Source organism: Manis javanica, chromosome 1, assembly GCF_040802235.1.
Source record: "Manis javanica isolate MJ-LG chromosome 1, MJ_LKY, whole genome shotgun sequence".
Classification (NCBI taxonomy): domain Eukaryota; kingdom Metazoa; phylum Chordata; class Mammalia; order Pholidota; family Manidae; genus Manis; species Manis javanica.
In genome coordinates, this window is record NC_133156.1 from 57,648,274 (window position 1) to 57,664,347 (window position 16,074).

The 16,074-nt window shown below is 39.2% G+C and overlaps 1 protein-coding gene, 1 long non-coding RNA gene and 1 other non-coding gene across 6 annotated transcripts in view; 2 read left to right on the plus strand and 1 right to left on the minus strand.

Moving 5' to 3' along the window:
- The window catches only part of EPB41L4A (erythrocyte membrane protein band 4.1 like 4A), a 268,086-nt gene that overhangs the window by 86,147 nt on the left and 165,865 nt on the right, over positions 1-16,074 (plus strand). The gene's annotated exons all lie outside the window — the stretch shown is intronic.
- Positions 1-16,074, minus strand: part of LOC140848787 (uncharacterized) — a 31,625-nt gene that overhangs the window by 13,521 nt on the left and 2,030 nt on the right. Inside the window, exon 2 of the long non-coding RNA XR_012129918.1 lies at positions 5,052-5,204. This is a non-coding gene — a long non-coding RNA (uncharacterized lncRNA). The remainder of the gene's footprint in view (positions 1-5,051; positions 5,205-16,074) is intronic.
- On the plus strand, positions 5,044-5,207 carry LOC140844901 (U1 spliceosomal RNA). Its single transcript, XR_012123437.1, has one exon. It is a non-coding gene; the product is annotated as a U1 spliceosomal RNA (small nuclear RNA).

Genomic DNA, 16,074 nt, shown 5'->3' on the forward strand with positions numbered 1-16,074 from the left:
GGCTGCTCTTGGCAGGCACCTGGACAGCACAGGCCAGGAGGTGAGTGATTGGTATTGTGAAAAAGGAGCCCAGATGGCTCTCCCATGCACCCAGAAGTGGGCACCTCACATGCCACAGACAGTGTATTTCAAGTTGAGTTAGGAGCTCCCCTGCTGCTGCTGTAGCTGCCTGTGTTGGCCGGGGGCCTGGTGGGTGTGTGCTCCTGACGGCTGAGACCCCCTGCCTCCTGGCTCCACTGGCTGTCCCAGTGCTGGCATGGGGGCTGCCCACGTTGCTCTGGTCACAGGTGCATTGGGTGTACCAGCAGCTCCCACTGGCAGCTCAGGCCTGGTGTCCTCAGCTACTCTGGCCCTGTGCCCAGTACTCCTTTGGTTCAACATCGTAGAGGGAAGGAAGTAAGACACGCCAGGCCTCTGAAACCTGAGGGAACCCTCTCTCATCCAGGGCTGGGGGTCCCTAAAGGCATATGCCCACTGCCCCCTTATGAAAAGGAAAATCAGGAAGTAGCTTCAACTCCCAGTTTGGGGCCCTTTGCCTGTTGCAGCAAACCAGCCTGTGGCACAGGTTTGTGTGTATAGCCAACAGATCAGAGTAGTTGTAAAAGAGGGACAGAGTGAAGTGATGTTGTTGAGTGGGGTACCAGTTTGGGATGAGTTTCTTGGCAGGCATCCATCTTCATGACAAATCTGGGAGGAAGGTGGAGTTTTTTCTTCTAGAAGATGAAGCTGTGCACAAAGGGTTTAGGGACTTTTTCACATTCACACGAGGAACTGTAATTTGGGCTTGGGTTTGTTTGACACAGAGTTTGTAGCTTTCCTACTACGTTGGTTTAAGAATTTGCAAGAATAGAAAGGTAGCTCTTTAGCCATGTTGAAAGATGACTTCCCTTACTTAAAATTGTCTGTTAACATAAGGTGCACACGGTCAGAAAGTTGAACGAGCACGGACGTTGTTAATAAAATGGAGAGTAAGAGCCTCTCACCACCCTGTCCATTCCCCACCCTCCTACCTACTCTCTCCAAACGTCATCACTATTAATAATTGCTTCCAAACCTCTATAAAATATGTGTATTTTAACATATTGATACACAGACCCCCCAGAATTCTTTTTTATTTATGAAACATTGTACTCTGTACATTAGAGACAAGACAGCACAGTTGTGAGTATGGGCTGCATAGCTGGTGGACTGGGTTCAGATCTTTCCATATTGAAAGCACTGGGCTAGTGACTCTCTGTGCCTCAGTTTTCTCATCTGCAGCATACGTTATTCTGTGTGAATCTAATAATATTAAGAATGTAGAACAAGCCTCGTGCACAGTAAATGTGGAATGAATGTTAGCTCTTTATTACTCAGCATCTTCCTGGGTTTCTTTTAAACTTGAAAAATATGAGATCTACATCTATTCTTATTTTTCCCCCTAAAAAAATTAATTTAGCAAATTTATTGAATGTGCCTTTTCTTTTTCATGTGCTGCAGAGCCTGGTTAGCACAGAACACGCTGTGATTGTGCGCTGGACAGCATTTCATGATAGGAATGAGACTGTAACCATGTATGTGGTGCTTTGTGCTTTTAGGTCTGTTTTATTTGATCTTCCAAGCCAGTGGATGTTGTGGGTTGGGCAGGTATTATTAATGCATTTTGCAAATAAGGAAACCAAGTTGGAGCATGATTCAGCAGACTCGCCTTAGGGTCACACAGCCTTGCCTAGAGCTGTGAAGATGCCCAGCATACTGCCTCCCTTTGATATGGCAAATAACTCTGTGGGCCACCAACCATGGGAAAGTCCTTCCCTTCAGCTGGGGATGGGGAGGGGATGCCGACAGTGTTACCCCCAAAGGTGGGATTGGTTTCCTCAGACCCATTCACACTATCCATTTCCTGTAAAGAGTGACACATACTTCTAGGACAGTCCCTAGGATTAGGAATATATTATGGGGTCACTGAACAGCTAAAATCAGGAAGGGGGTGTGGTGTAGCTGTGCTCTGAAAAGAGTGATGAACCAGAGGCAGGACATGCGGTCTCAGTGTCTTTATCATTAAAATGATGCCTTGATATTAGATGTTCTCTAGGTTTACAGATGAGGATTTAGCACCAGAGAGGTTAAGTGGCAGTTACAGGTCACCCAGCTGCTTAAGAGCAGAGCCAGGACGAGACGGGTAGGGTCTATAACAAAAGAATTAGTAATCACAGCTATCTGAACCCTTTCTCCAACCCAGGCATCTAGCTATCAGCAGTTATGTTACTTTAGCATAAAAATATTAAGTGCAGCACTGTCTAATAAAAATATAATGTGAGCCACATAGGTAATTTTTAATATTCTAATAACCACATTTTAAAGTTAAAAAATTTTAATACCATGTTTTATTTAATCCAATATATCTAAAATATTATTTCAGCATGTAAGCAATATAAAAATTGTTCATGTTACCTTCAAAATCCAGTGTGTAAGTTTACATTTACAGCACATCTCAATTTGGACCAAGCACATTTCAAGAACTCGATAGCCATTTGGCTGGTGGTTACTGTATTGGACTGCCTAGCTCTCAAAGCAGGGACTGGTTAAACACACATTTTTCAAGTTGCTTTGAAAGAAAGACCATGTTTCTTGGCTTTTGTACATTTCCCTGTACATTTTGGTTAAATTCCCTTACAATGTAGAAATGATGAATTTTGCTTTAATAAGTACTACAGAAAAAGTTTTCAAAAACTGTGATTTTAGGAGTTGGTGACACATCAAAATAATTTTCATTGTAGAGTTTAAATGATAAATTCTTCTAGTACATTTGTGTTTCCTTCTAATGTATAAACTATTTCACACACACACACACACACACACTCTCTCTCTCTCTCTCTCTCTCCCCCCAAAGAATTGAGAGATTTAATTAGGTGCTTTGCTCCTTGAGGATTAATGAGTTACTACAAAAATTTCAAACATGTAATTCAATGTTATTATATAGCTTGAATGATTAAAATTTTATTTTCTTGCAGCTTTTTAGGGGAATATTGGCTGCTTACAGTGTAATTTAAATAACATTTTAAATCAGTGAACATGATGAATATTGACCAGTTAGGAGGATTGGATTCTTGTTTCCACTCTGGTGATTAATCTACTATGGGGCAAATTTCTTAGGTTATATCTGTTTCATTATTTACATAACAATATCCAAAACCATTTCATGGTAAAAAAACAAGTTTACATATAATCATTACAAAATAGTTATCAGATATAAACTATTTTCTGCTCAAGACTACATGTCTTTATTCAAAATGTTATTTCTTTGGGAAAGTCAGATTCAACTCAGATTATTTTGATTTATAGAATCTTTACCCCTTAATATTTATAGCATCTTTTTAAAGGATTATGATTTGCCCAAACAGAATAAATTGATTATGGAGACAGCATGTAATGGACATTTGTGGAACTTCAGTGAACGTGAGTGGTGGATTGTCTAGACATAACTGAAACCCATTATGAATCCGGTGCTTTCCTGCTCTCCTTTCTTTTCTTAATGTTATTCAAGAGTAGTTATTGCCTGCTTACCAGAGTCAAGGTGTTTCTGTTGATGGCTAAAGTTTGTAGTTCGCAGTTCTTATTATAGCAGAAAGAGATGTCTTACTGAGTAGATACATATAATTTTCATGTAGGTACATCCTTAAAAGTAGATACAGGAGAGATTTATTTCTTAGGATCATTGAATTTAAACATGTGAAGTTCTTTATAAAAGTTTAGCTGACTTCACAATATGTTGGATTTCTTTAAGAAAGCCTTTTCTGATTATTCTAGCCAGAAATGCTGTCTACTCTTCTGCACTCAGGAAGGATCATGTGGGTGGAAGGCCGGGGTGCACACCTGGGCTTCCGCACCTGCTGGTTCTATGGCTCTTGCAAGTCACTCAGCCGACTCCCAGCCTTGGTTTCCCCATTTGTAAAGGTGAGGCTACTGTTGTCTTGGCAGACATAATTGTGAAGTTTAAATGAAGACTTGAATGTCTCTGGCACAGAGTATGTTAAGTGCTTGCTGAGTGTAATAGATACATAGCTGATTCTGTGACAACTGTATTGCCTCCAAAGATTTCTGGCTGAAATCTTAGATGGTGTAGGCATATAAGTAGCTTTAGTCATTTGGTACAAAATTTCAGAAGGTGAAGAAATAAGGGAAGTAGGAATGAAAACAAAGGAGTGCAGGGGACTTGAGAAAAGCAGCAGCCGTTTGCACCCAAGCATGATGCCCATCACATTGTTTTCAGGAGCACTGGAGTAAGAAACAGCAAATGAAAGAGCAGGGTGCTGGAACAGGAGCCCAGCTTCAGAGGTGTGATGTGTGCAGAAAGCTTGCAAAGACTAAAGCCCATTTGTAACACTTTTGTTCTGATAGTTTTCCCTTTTTATGTTTTCAGAAATTTGAGAAGAAATGTTGCTACTTAAAATTATTTCTGCATTTCTACATAGCCTAGGCAGGAGTTTATTCCCCTTCCTATAAAATTGGGGAAAAGACCCTGTTTGATAAAGGGGCTCCTCAACAGTTTTTGTGCTGTGGCTGTGTGGGTCCAGCAGTTCTCTCAGATACCCTCTGGCGGAATTTCTTCCTGGGTGCGGGGTTGGGCGTTCCCTCAAGGTGAATCAGGAACCCTTGACCAGATTCTGGGTAAGTTAGTGTTCATAGAGAAAGAGGCAGGCAGTCAGTTGCGATTTCCAAAAGATTGCCTACAGTTTTCTTGCATACTCACTGACAACCAGCGCTGGAAGGGATTGTTATTTAGTTCAGTTCTTCCACTCCACAGAAGAAGAAACTGGGACCCTGAGTGCTCGTGCAGCCTGCCTGAGGTTGCAGTGAGTCAGAAGCAGAGCTGGGTAAAGTGTCCCTGATTAGCCTTCAGCTGCCACTGAACAGATCTGTGCTGTTCTCCTGCCTTAAAATGACTGAACCACCACCTTTTCTTTTCTTGTTTAGATGTTTTTGAAATTACAAAATTTGAAATTTTGAAATGTGCAATTACAAAAGTAAAGCATGCTGCTGTAATAAGTAAAAAAACAGAACAGACTTACCTGGCAGGGGAGATACCATGATCACGAAGGTGGTTTTCCCAGGGCGAGGCTTATCCATTGCACTGCGGATGTGCTGACCCCTGCAATTTCCCCAAATGTGGGAAACTCGACTGCATTATTTGTGGTAGTGGGGGACTGCGTTCGCGCTTTCCCCTGATTAAAAAAAAAAAAAAAAAAAACAGAACAGAGATGCATAAGAAAAACTTAATTCACCACCAATTAAAAATATTACTCTGTTTTGTAACTGAAACACCTTATGGGCATCACTTCCACTCCACACACATTTATCCAGCTCTTTTCAGTTTTCACACCATTTCTCAGCATCATGGATAATGTTGTTTATTCTAATTCTTCTGATGGCCATGAAGGTGGGGGGATTTTATTTTTCCACTTTCAAATAATGGTGCGATAAACACCTGTGGCTGTACTGCCAGTGTTCTTTTTTCCATAGAACAGATTCCCCAAAGTGAGGTAGCTAGCTCTAAGGGGTATGTGTGGTGTCTAGTGTCCGATTACTTTTCCAAAAGACTGTTGTAGTTCCTCCACCACTTGCATTTATCATAAAGGCTACATTTGTTATTATTTGTTCCAGCTAGTTTTTATTTGCTGTTTATTATGTTTTGTTATTGTTCATGTCTCTTGTTTTGCTACATGGTCAAATTTCTCCTTGGTTCTCTACCCACCTCATCATTAACATGCAGGCTTTTGGCTTTACCTTTGCCACTGATACTTTCAGAGCAGTTATAATTAAAAATTCTATATTAACATAAAAAATGAAATAATATCCTCCAACCTTGGGTTTTACCTAGAGAGTCTAGAATTTTTTGTTCTCAACTACTAAGTTTTTTTAATTGCAGGTCTCTTAGTAAACATTTAAATTATAAGCTATAAATTTCTAGTCAGATTCGTTTCATCCTGTTACTCGTGCCGCTTTCCCCTCTCTTCTGTGTCTTCTATATCTTGAGATCTCTGTCTAGTGAGAGCACATCCGCCTCAGTTTGGACTCATTGGTTAAATAGGTTCTTACATGTTCAGAAAGGGTTTTTGTCTCCCCTGTCAGGTGAAGAACGTCTTGGTTGGGCTCTTTCTCTCAGTAGTCATTGTTTAACCATGCTCTAGTTTCTAGTGTTACGGTCGAGAAATCTGATTGCAATCTGCTTCTTTCCTTCTATAAGTTCTCTGTCCAATTTGTCTGAATGACTACATAATTTCCTCCTAATCTTTGGAGTCTCTGACTGCTAACTCTGAAAAGACTGCAGAATAACCTGTAGATAAAGCCAAGTTGATTGCTCAGTGCAATAAGGTAGACTGTGACACTGAAAGCATTTCAGAGGAGGGAGGGCAGCAAGGGAGGCTTTATGAGGTTTCTTAGAATTTGGTTTGAGGCAGGTTTTGTTCAGTACAAGGACATGGAATTAGACAAAGTTTTGATAAAATAATTTAAAACTGGACTGATTAAGGGCTATTTTATAAGGATTAGTTGAACTATTTATTGGATAAGTAGGTTTTTGGAAAGTTCCTGAGACAAATAAAATTACTTGTAACTTCATCTTCCTGGGTAAGAGGTTCCTGAACTAGTAAAGTTATATTAATGCAGACAGTTGAATAGTAAAGTCATGTTCATGCACATAGTAAGATGTATCATTGCAAATGATTTCCCTTCTCAGTTTAAATATATTACAAGCCTAGGCATGTGTCTTTTTATTTATTTTTTAATCGCTCTTGCTGCCTGAGCTTGCTGTGAGTCCTTTCAGTCTATAGAATTATCTCTTCTTTCAGCTCATGGAGGTTTTCTTCTATTCTGTCCCCTCCAGTTATTTCTTCTCCATTTGTGACCAGTTTTCCTCCATGAAGATCCATTTTCTGCAAGTTGTGTCTTCTGGGTATGTCTTCCATGTCTCTGATGTTTTTACTTGTGATATCTCTTTGATCTTTTAGAACCTTGAAAATTGTTAGTAGTGACCATGCCCTTTTCTATATTGTCTATTGAAATTTTACTCTCAGAAATCATGCTCTTTGGTTTTAGAAAGCCTTTTTTGTGTTCTAATAGCCTCTTCTTGAAAGTGCCCATTGCTTTTTCCCCTTATTTTCTTCTGTGTTTTTCATAGGCACTATTTGTTCTGATTATTCATCTTTGTCTCCCTCATTCCATGCTTGAGCCCCATACCATGGGTTGTAATTTTTCTCTGTCTTTTGGTGAGTAACTAGTCAGGCAGGCTAAGAGGACTCTTGGGCAGTGGTAAATTATCATGTACTGGAAGACAGAAATGTGTGTGTATGTTTTCTGGTAGATGAGTATCAAACTGGAACCTGTCAAATGAGATATTGGGGGAGACTGCTTGCTCATCAGGAGCAGTTTAGCTTACCAGCATAGTGACTCTCCAGGTCTGCAGGGGTCAGTAGGATCAGATAGACCCTCCAAGGACCAGCCACAGTGTCTTCTCAAGTAAAACCAACTTAAATTTTTGGCCAGGTCACTTTAAGAACCTTTAACATCTGTGGTTAACCTACCTGGGTCCTTTGGCTCTTAAATAGAAGTTTTAAGAGCACTCTCCCTATTTTTGAGAGAACTCTAGCCTCAGACCCTTTCTCCAGCCCCCTTGATACAGTGTGAGGGCATTCTGGAGCCAGACTGCATAGGTTTTAATCCTGGCTTTGCCATTTACTGTCTGCGTGCTCTTGGGAAAATTAGTTAACCCATGGGTTTCAATTATCTTGTCTCCAAATATAACACCTATTTATAATAGGTGAGGAAAATAATTACATCAATTACCTTGAACTGATATGAGGATCAAATGATTGCACAGTTATGTAAAGATGCAGTGCTCTTAGAACAGGACATGGTGCATGGCGCATACTCAGTAAGTGCTAGCTGTTCTATCCTCTTGTAGGCCTGCTGTGGGGATTGAGTTAGTATATGTAAGTGCTAATATGTGCCAATAAATATCAGTATTATCCATTTTATTATGTGATTCTGACTTATGTGACTTGGTTTCCAAATATCACTCTCCACTCCTTAGAAAACAGACTGATTCAAGGCTGAGACAGGAAAGTAAAAGGCCTGTAATGATTTTTTATACTAAAAATGCTCAAAGAATGATGGGACCTCTCAAAAGAACACAGGAGCTACCTTGAAAGGACTCCTACTGGTCAACTCTGGGACAATATACATCAAAATAAACTATTACCATCTCCTTCAAGAGGAATCCTTCAGTCCATGTGAATGTGAATATATGAATAAATAAATAAATAGAAGATAAAGTGTTTCTTTGTAGTAAAATACCAATCAATATATGTAGAAGGAATGACAGAATCAGATAAGCATCAGTTACAGCTGATTCAGTTTGGAACCTATAATTCTACAATAAGCGAGTAGAGGAAGAAGGGCATATTTACAAAGTCTCAGGATATCTTCCTACAAAACATTTATTACAAAGCATAAAAGAGAAACTTTACAGTGGGAAAACCTGGCAGTGTCTACCTTAAACCATTGAATTCCACCAGTGGTGGGATAAATTGACACCATGTACTACCTGAAAGAATACAACACAAATGTAGCACCACTTCTGCATTTTTCTTGCCCAGAATACATAACCTGAACTTAATAATGAGGAAGCATCAGACAAGCCCATGTTGGGGAGCATTGTGCAGAATACTTGGCTTAGTCTCTTTGAAAATAGTAAGGTCATGAAAGTACGGAGTAATAGTTTTAGATTGAAGGAGACAAAGAACATGTTAACAAAATTCAGTGAATGATCTAGATCAGATCATTTTGCTCTGAATGACAAAATTGGGACAATTGACAAAATTTAAATGGGGCCAATGGATTAGATGGCCATACTGCATAAAATTTCCTGGTATTGATAGTTGTTCCAGGATTATGTAGTAGAGGGTCTTTGTTTGTAGGTAAAAAGCACTAATACACTCAGGGGTGATGGGTCTCATGTTTTTTTTTAGATCTGAAAGAACCTTAGAGATCATTTATTTAGACCCTCCTTCCCTCCCTCCCTCCCTCCCTCCCTCCCTCCCTCCCTCCCTCCCTCCCTCCCTTCCTTCCTTCCTTCCATCATTAATCTACAATTACATGAGGAACATTATGTTTACTAGGCTCACCCCAACACCAAGTCCCCCCCACAAAACCCATTACAGTCACTGTCTATCAGCGTAGTAAGATGCTGTAGAATCACTACTTGTCTTCTCCGTCTTGCACAGCCCTCCCTGTGCCCCCCCCACCCTGCCACTACACATGCTAATCGTAATGTCCCCTTTCCTTTTTCCTCGCCCTTATCCCTCCCTTCCCACCCAGCCTCCCCAGTCCCTTTCCCTTTGGTAAATGTTAGTCCTTTTTTGGGTTCTGTGATTCTGCTGCCATTTTGTTCCTTCACTTTTTCTTTGTTCCTATATTCCACATATGAGTGAAATCATTTGGTACTTGTCTTTCTCCGCCTGTCTTATTTCACTGAGCATAATACCCTCTAGCTCCATCCATGTTGTTGCAAATGGTAGGATTTGTTTTCTTCCTATGGCTGAATAGTATTCCATTGTGTATATGTACCACATCTTCTTTATCCATTCATCTACTGATGGACACTTAGGTTGCTTCCATTTCTTGGCTATTGTAAATAGTGCTGCGATAAACATAGGGGTGCCTGTCTTTTTCAAACTGGGCTGCTGCATTCTTAGGGTAAATTCCTAGAAGTGGAGGGTCTCATGTTTTGAACTTACTAGCAAATGGTTCAGTAAGAGGAAAGAAATAGTGATAAAAGCCTAAGTGGCAAAATTTTAACAACCGTATCTATGGGTTAAGGGTATACAAAACTTCTTTGTATTGTTCTTGCAACTCTTCAGCAAGTTTGACATTATTTCAAAATAAAAAGTTTGAGTAAATATCTCATCCTCTCCCATTTAAGGCCCCCACAGTTCCAGGCCTCTCACTCTTCCACGCAATGAACCCTCTTAGTCACCCTGTGTCTTGGTCCCATCGTGCCTTCTTCCTACCCCTGCTTGGCTCTCAGTCCTGTTCTTCAGGGATCAGTGAGTGGGAGGAATGTGTGGGGAAAGTGGGCGGGGAAGGTTGTGACGCCCTGCATATCAGAAGTCTGTGTTCTATCATACATTATAATACAGGGTTGCACTCAAAGTAAGGGTTTCAGGACATGTCACAACTTTGCCCTTCACAAAAGCCTCCCAAAGTGACCCAAGAATCATTTTACTTAAGTCATTTCAATAATTATAACTATTTTTATCCTTTTTTTGTTGAAATATTTTTTCTACAAAAGAGTAATTTTTCAGACTTGCAATAGTCATGGGGCAAGAGGTTGGTATGTCCTTTTATTAAAAGTCTATTTTCTTAGGAATTCTCTGGGCATTGCTTGGGAAGATAGATTATTTCACCTGAAAGATAAAAGTGCCAGAGGTGGAGAGGCTGATGGAGACATGTCTGAGTCCAGCGTCAAGTACAGACAAAACAAGCTGCTTGCTCCATCTTTATTTCCTTCTAAGTACTTACAATGGATGGCACAAATTGGAAGACCATGTTTTATTCACTTGGCTGACACAATGATGCGAAAATCAGGAAATGTTATGAATACATCTTTTAGCAACTGGAAGCATGAGGCAAAAATCAGCTAGGGTGTCCTATCAGCCACCCCGTTGAGTAGGGATGGTCTTCTGTTTGCAAGAACCCTCCAGTCCCTGGGGTCTTAAGCTCTACATGACCCATGCAGACATCTAAGTTGTACCCCAACATTAACACCTGATGGAAAATCTAAAGGTAAGTGATCTCAACTTTCCTGAGAAGTTTTTAGAGACTTATGAAAATTTTAGATCACAGAGACTGCAGGGTGTCGCAGTCTGCTAGTGGCCGTATGTGGAACTAATAAGTATGAGCTAGTTTCTCAGTACTGAATGGAGAGACATTTATTCTATGGAGAGACATCTAGTACCCCGGTGGAGGTCCAGACGAGTGATCACTCACAAGAGGAATCAGAGAACCTAGAAGAAGGAGATGCCCTTTTGGGGGCCTGAGCATCCCACTGTCATTAAATCTTCATCTGACAGAAGAAAGGGGATCCACTCTATCTAAACATATATTGTGTTTGGTGTGAGTTTATTCACTTTCTTAAAATTCCACTTTTCCTAAACATGAGCATTTTTGTATCATGTAACTAGATATTGTACAAGATAAAAATAAATCCTGAAAAAAATGTTAGTAGAATTAGGGCCTGAACAGAGTAGTTTGTTGAGACAGCATAGGAGCTGTGTCTTACCTGCAAGGAGCACCACTCAGGGAAAAAACAATCCAGTATCAAGGGGGAGTTTCTAGTTAAGGAAACCAAATATTTATTTTGGTAACAATGTATACTCTCAAGAGTTCCAGATATAAGCCAGGGCTGTGACCCCTAGGGACAGCGCCAAGGTGTGCCAGAAACAAGGGTGGAAGGAAGGGTTCTAGTGCAGGGAGTTTGTAGGTATGGAATAGCTTTTAATTGGAAATTTTTGAGGCTTTCCTATCTCACATTTGCTTTTTGCCTACCTAACTTGTAATGGGAAGACAGAAGAAATAATAGTGAGTGTTCAGTATATGCTTTGACTCTTCTTTATGGGGATCTACATTTCAGGCTGAGAACAATTGAGTTTTACCATTAGTCTAATTATTTATGGTTGTTCAGTTGTACAACAAACTGCCCAAAACTCAGTGGCTTGAAACAATAGCCATTTTATTATGTCTCATGATTTCTAGGTCAAGACATTGAGCAAGACTTGGCTGGTGTAAGGTTGAAGGCACTGGGGGGAGGGGGGAGGACGTCAGACACTGATGACGTGCCAAAGTCCCCAGCTGCTGTCCCCTCCTAACCTGAAAAATGTGCCTTAGGCTAGCCAGTCCTCTGCGCTGCTGTAAATCTAAGCTCTGCCTCCTCCTACCTTCTTTAAAAACTCGCTGCCTGCCCTGCTGAGTGTGACTTCCCTGGCCTGTGATAGCCAGACAGGGGAATATCACCCGGGAATTGCACTCAAATAAACTGCCTGGCCCTTTGTTGCCTCTCGTCGCCTGCTTATTTCAGCTAGAATTTATCTTACAGCTGGGCCATTTTTGTCCACTGTATCGACCAGGGACACTTGTTGGTATCCATCAGGCAGCTGGGCTGCTCTGGATGACCTAGGATGTCTTCACTCACAGGTTTGGTGTGTTGGCAGGGCATCTGAAAGGTCAGGCTCAGCTGAGCCCCACTCCTTCTCACGTAGTCTCAAGGTCTCCCCACAGGGTCCCTTTGCCAGCACTGCTAGACTTCCTTCATGTGGCTCAGGGTTCCAGGACAGCAACGAGGAAGCAGCCTGTTGTTTTAAAAGCTACAGGGGAACTGGCTTAGCAACACTTCTGCAATACTGTATCAGTGAAAGCAGTCATAGGCTGGTCCAGAATCAAGGAGGTGAATTAGACCTACATCTTGATGGCAAGAGAGCCAAAAGTTTGCAGGGAATTTTGTGCACCACACTTTGAAAATAGTGTGAGATGAATGGATTTTCAAAGCTTATACCTTCTATATAAAATAGGTTGATTGCTTTTAGTATGAATTTATAATTGTTAATATTAAAAATAGTATGCTTAAAAATTTGAAATATATTATTCTCATCGTTCAAATTAAAGTTCAAATGATAATTATATTTTAAGTGAGGGATTATATTTACAAAACAGATTCTTGGGTTGATACATATTTTCCCGCTTGATAAGGTTTATGAGCTTAAAAAGTAATCATTTGAATATCCTGAACAATACAGTGTTATTAATGCATTCTCCAAGATTCCATTTTAAGGGTATATAACCCATTTTTTTTCTTAGGTGGAAAAAAAAAAGGCTGTGGTAGGCAAAATGTCTTACATTGCCCTACATTTCACTATTGATGTTACTGTCTGACTTGTAATGAATTGAATGGATGTGACAGGGTTTCTGTTTACTTTGTGTTCCTTATTGCCTATGAAACATTTTTAGCTCAAAGTTTAATTTCTAAAAAAATTTTTGAGATCAAATCAAATCAGATTTACAGAAGAGTTGCAGAAATTAAGAGAGTTCTTGAATATCCTTCACTCCACTTCCCCTAATGTTAATATCTTCTGTAATCATGCTATATTGTTAAAACTGGGAAACCATACAAGTAATATATTATATACAATACTAATAGCTGAACTATAGATTACTTCTGGATTTCAGTTGTTTTTCCACCAATGTCCTCTTTTTGTTCCAGAATCTAATTCAGGATACCACAACACATTTAGAAAGATTAATTTTTGAAGTTTATAACATTCAGGAATTTGAAACATTTAGAAGATGTCCAAGACATGTAAGAGAAGCAAATATTTGACTTGTGTTTCAGGCATTGATATTTATTGGGATTTAGTTTTTTAATGCAAACTTGACAAACAGAGTATGCTTTGCAGCAGTCTTGAAAATAGCTCACCACTCTGGAAATTCTGTTTTCAGTTATCAGAAAGAAAAAATGCTGCTATTTGATCTGAGTTTCCTTGTGGACTACTTGGTTGTTTCTTTTGTTTTCATTTTATTACTGACAAGATTTTTGTGAGCTTCTAACAAGATTTGTAAAAGGCAATGTTTAGTAACAATTATGCTGCTTTGATTCTATTCCTAGACCTTCAGTTAGCCAGGCCTGGGCCTGTAGGGAATTCACTCATCTCTCGGGTCTTGATTTCCTCATTTATAAATTGGGGAAGGTTTTGCAAGACTGTTCAAATATGCAAGAATCAAGAACACTGCCTATTTTGTAATATGTGTCATCAAGAATGTACCTGTTAATAGAGTAGTTCTCAAGCTTTTTAGTCTCAGGATCCCCTTACTTTCTTCAAAATTACGAGTACCTCAGACTTTGTTAATTAGATTATCTCTAAGTATGTTTACTACATTGTAAATTAACACCAAAAAATTTAAAGAACTAATTCTGCCAAAGCAATTTTGAGAAAGAAGAACAAAGCTGGGGAAATCTTGAGAAAGAACAAATCTTGAGAAAGAAGAACAAAACCCAGATTTCAAACTATACTATAAAGCTGCAGTAATTGAAACAGTATGGTACTGGCACAAGAACGGATGTGCCTATGAACCTACACATATATGGTCAATTAATGACAAAAAGGCAAGAATATGAAATGGGGAAAAGACAATCTCTTCAATAGTGATGTCGGGGAAACTGGGGAACTACATGGAAAAGAGTGAAACTGGATTACTGACTTTTGCCATCTACAAAAATAAACTAAAAAAAAAAAAAAGAATTAAAGACCAAAATATAAGACCTGAAACCATAAAACTCCTAGAAAAAAACATAGTATACTCTTGGCCATTGACATTAGTTATTTTTTTCTTGCTATATCTCCCCAGGCAAGGGAAACAAAGCAAAAATAAACAAGTGGGACTACATTAAACTAAGAAGTTTCTGCACAGCAAAGGAAACCATTAGCAAAATGAAAAGGCAACGTACTGTATGGGAGAATATATTTGCAAATGATATATCTGATAAGGGGTTAATAACCAAAATACAAAAAGAACTCATACAACTCAACACCCAAAAACCCAAAGAATGTGATTTAAAAATGGACAGAGGACCTGAACAGACATATTTCCAAAGAAGACATACAGATGGCTAACAGACACATGGAAAGATGCTCAACATTATTAACCATAGGGGAAATGCCAATCAAAAGCTAATGAGATATCACCTCACATCAGTCAGAGTGACTAATACCAATAAGACAAGAAATAACAAGTGTTGGCAGAAAAGATGTAGAGGAAGGGAATTCTCATGCTCTGTTGGTGAGAATGTAAATTGGTGCAGCCACTATAGAAAGTAGTATGGAGGTTTCTCAAAAAACTCAAAAGAGAAATACTATATGACCCAGCAATTCTACTTCTTATCAAAAAGAGCCAAAATCACTAATTTGAAAAGATATATGCACTCTATGTTTATTGAAGCATTATTACAATAGCCAAAATATGGAAGCAACCTAAGTTGCTATGCTGTCGATAGATGAATTCATAAAGAAGATATGATACATATACATAGTGGAATATTACTCAGGCATAAAAAAGAATGAAACCTTGCCATTTGTGACAGCATGGATGGACCTAGAGGGTATTAAGTTAAGTGAAATAAGTTGGAGAAAGACAAATGCCTTATAATTTCATTTATATGCAGAATCTAAAAGCAAAACAAACGAACAAAGCACAGAGAGACTCATTGACACAGAAAACAAACTGGTGGTTGCCATAGGAGAGGAGAGTTGGGAGATGGGTAAAGTAGGTAAAGGGAGGAAAAATAAGTGAAAATGTTTGATATCTTGGTCTGGATGATGGTGACATGAATGTAGACACATATCAAGATTCATCGAGCTGTACATTAAGATTTCTGCATTTCATTATATATATCTCAGTAAACAAAGAAGGTGGAATGCTTACTATAAAAAATGAATTCATTTTTTAAAAACCCAAAAGCATTACATGTCAATGTAAATAGCATTTTCATAATAAGTAATGTATTTTGCAGAGTAATTTTAGTGAGAAGAGTGATATTATTTTTGCATTTTTGTAAGTTTCTTTAATATCTGACTTAATAGAAGACAGCCAGACCTCATATATTCCTATTGCATTGTCTGTTGTGAGATCATACACTCTGTAACCTCTGGAAAACTGCTTTTGAGGGCAAGAGAACAGAAATGACAAAAGACAAATCAGTAATATTAAGAATGCAGTTTTGACTTCATGGGCTACCAAAAGGGGTCCTCAAACCACACTTTGAGAACCACTAGTGTAGGAGAGTGAGCTCAAGCTTCTGAATCATATATTTCTGGGTTGGAATCCTGTTGTTACCACTTACTTATGTGTCACTGTTGCCAAATTGCTTTTCCTCTCCCAGCCTCTGTGACTGATTTGTAAAATGGGAATAACAATGCCAAGTTCACACAGCTCTTATGGTAGTAAGTGAGATCAAGTTTAAGAAGGTATCTAGCATTGTTCCATACA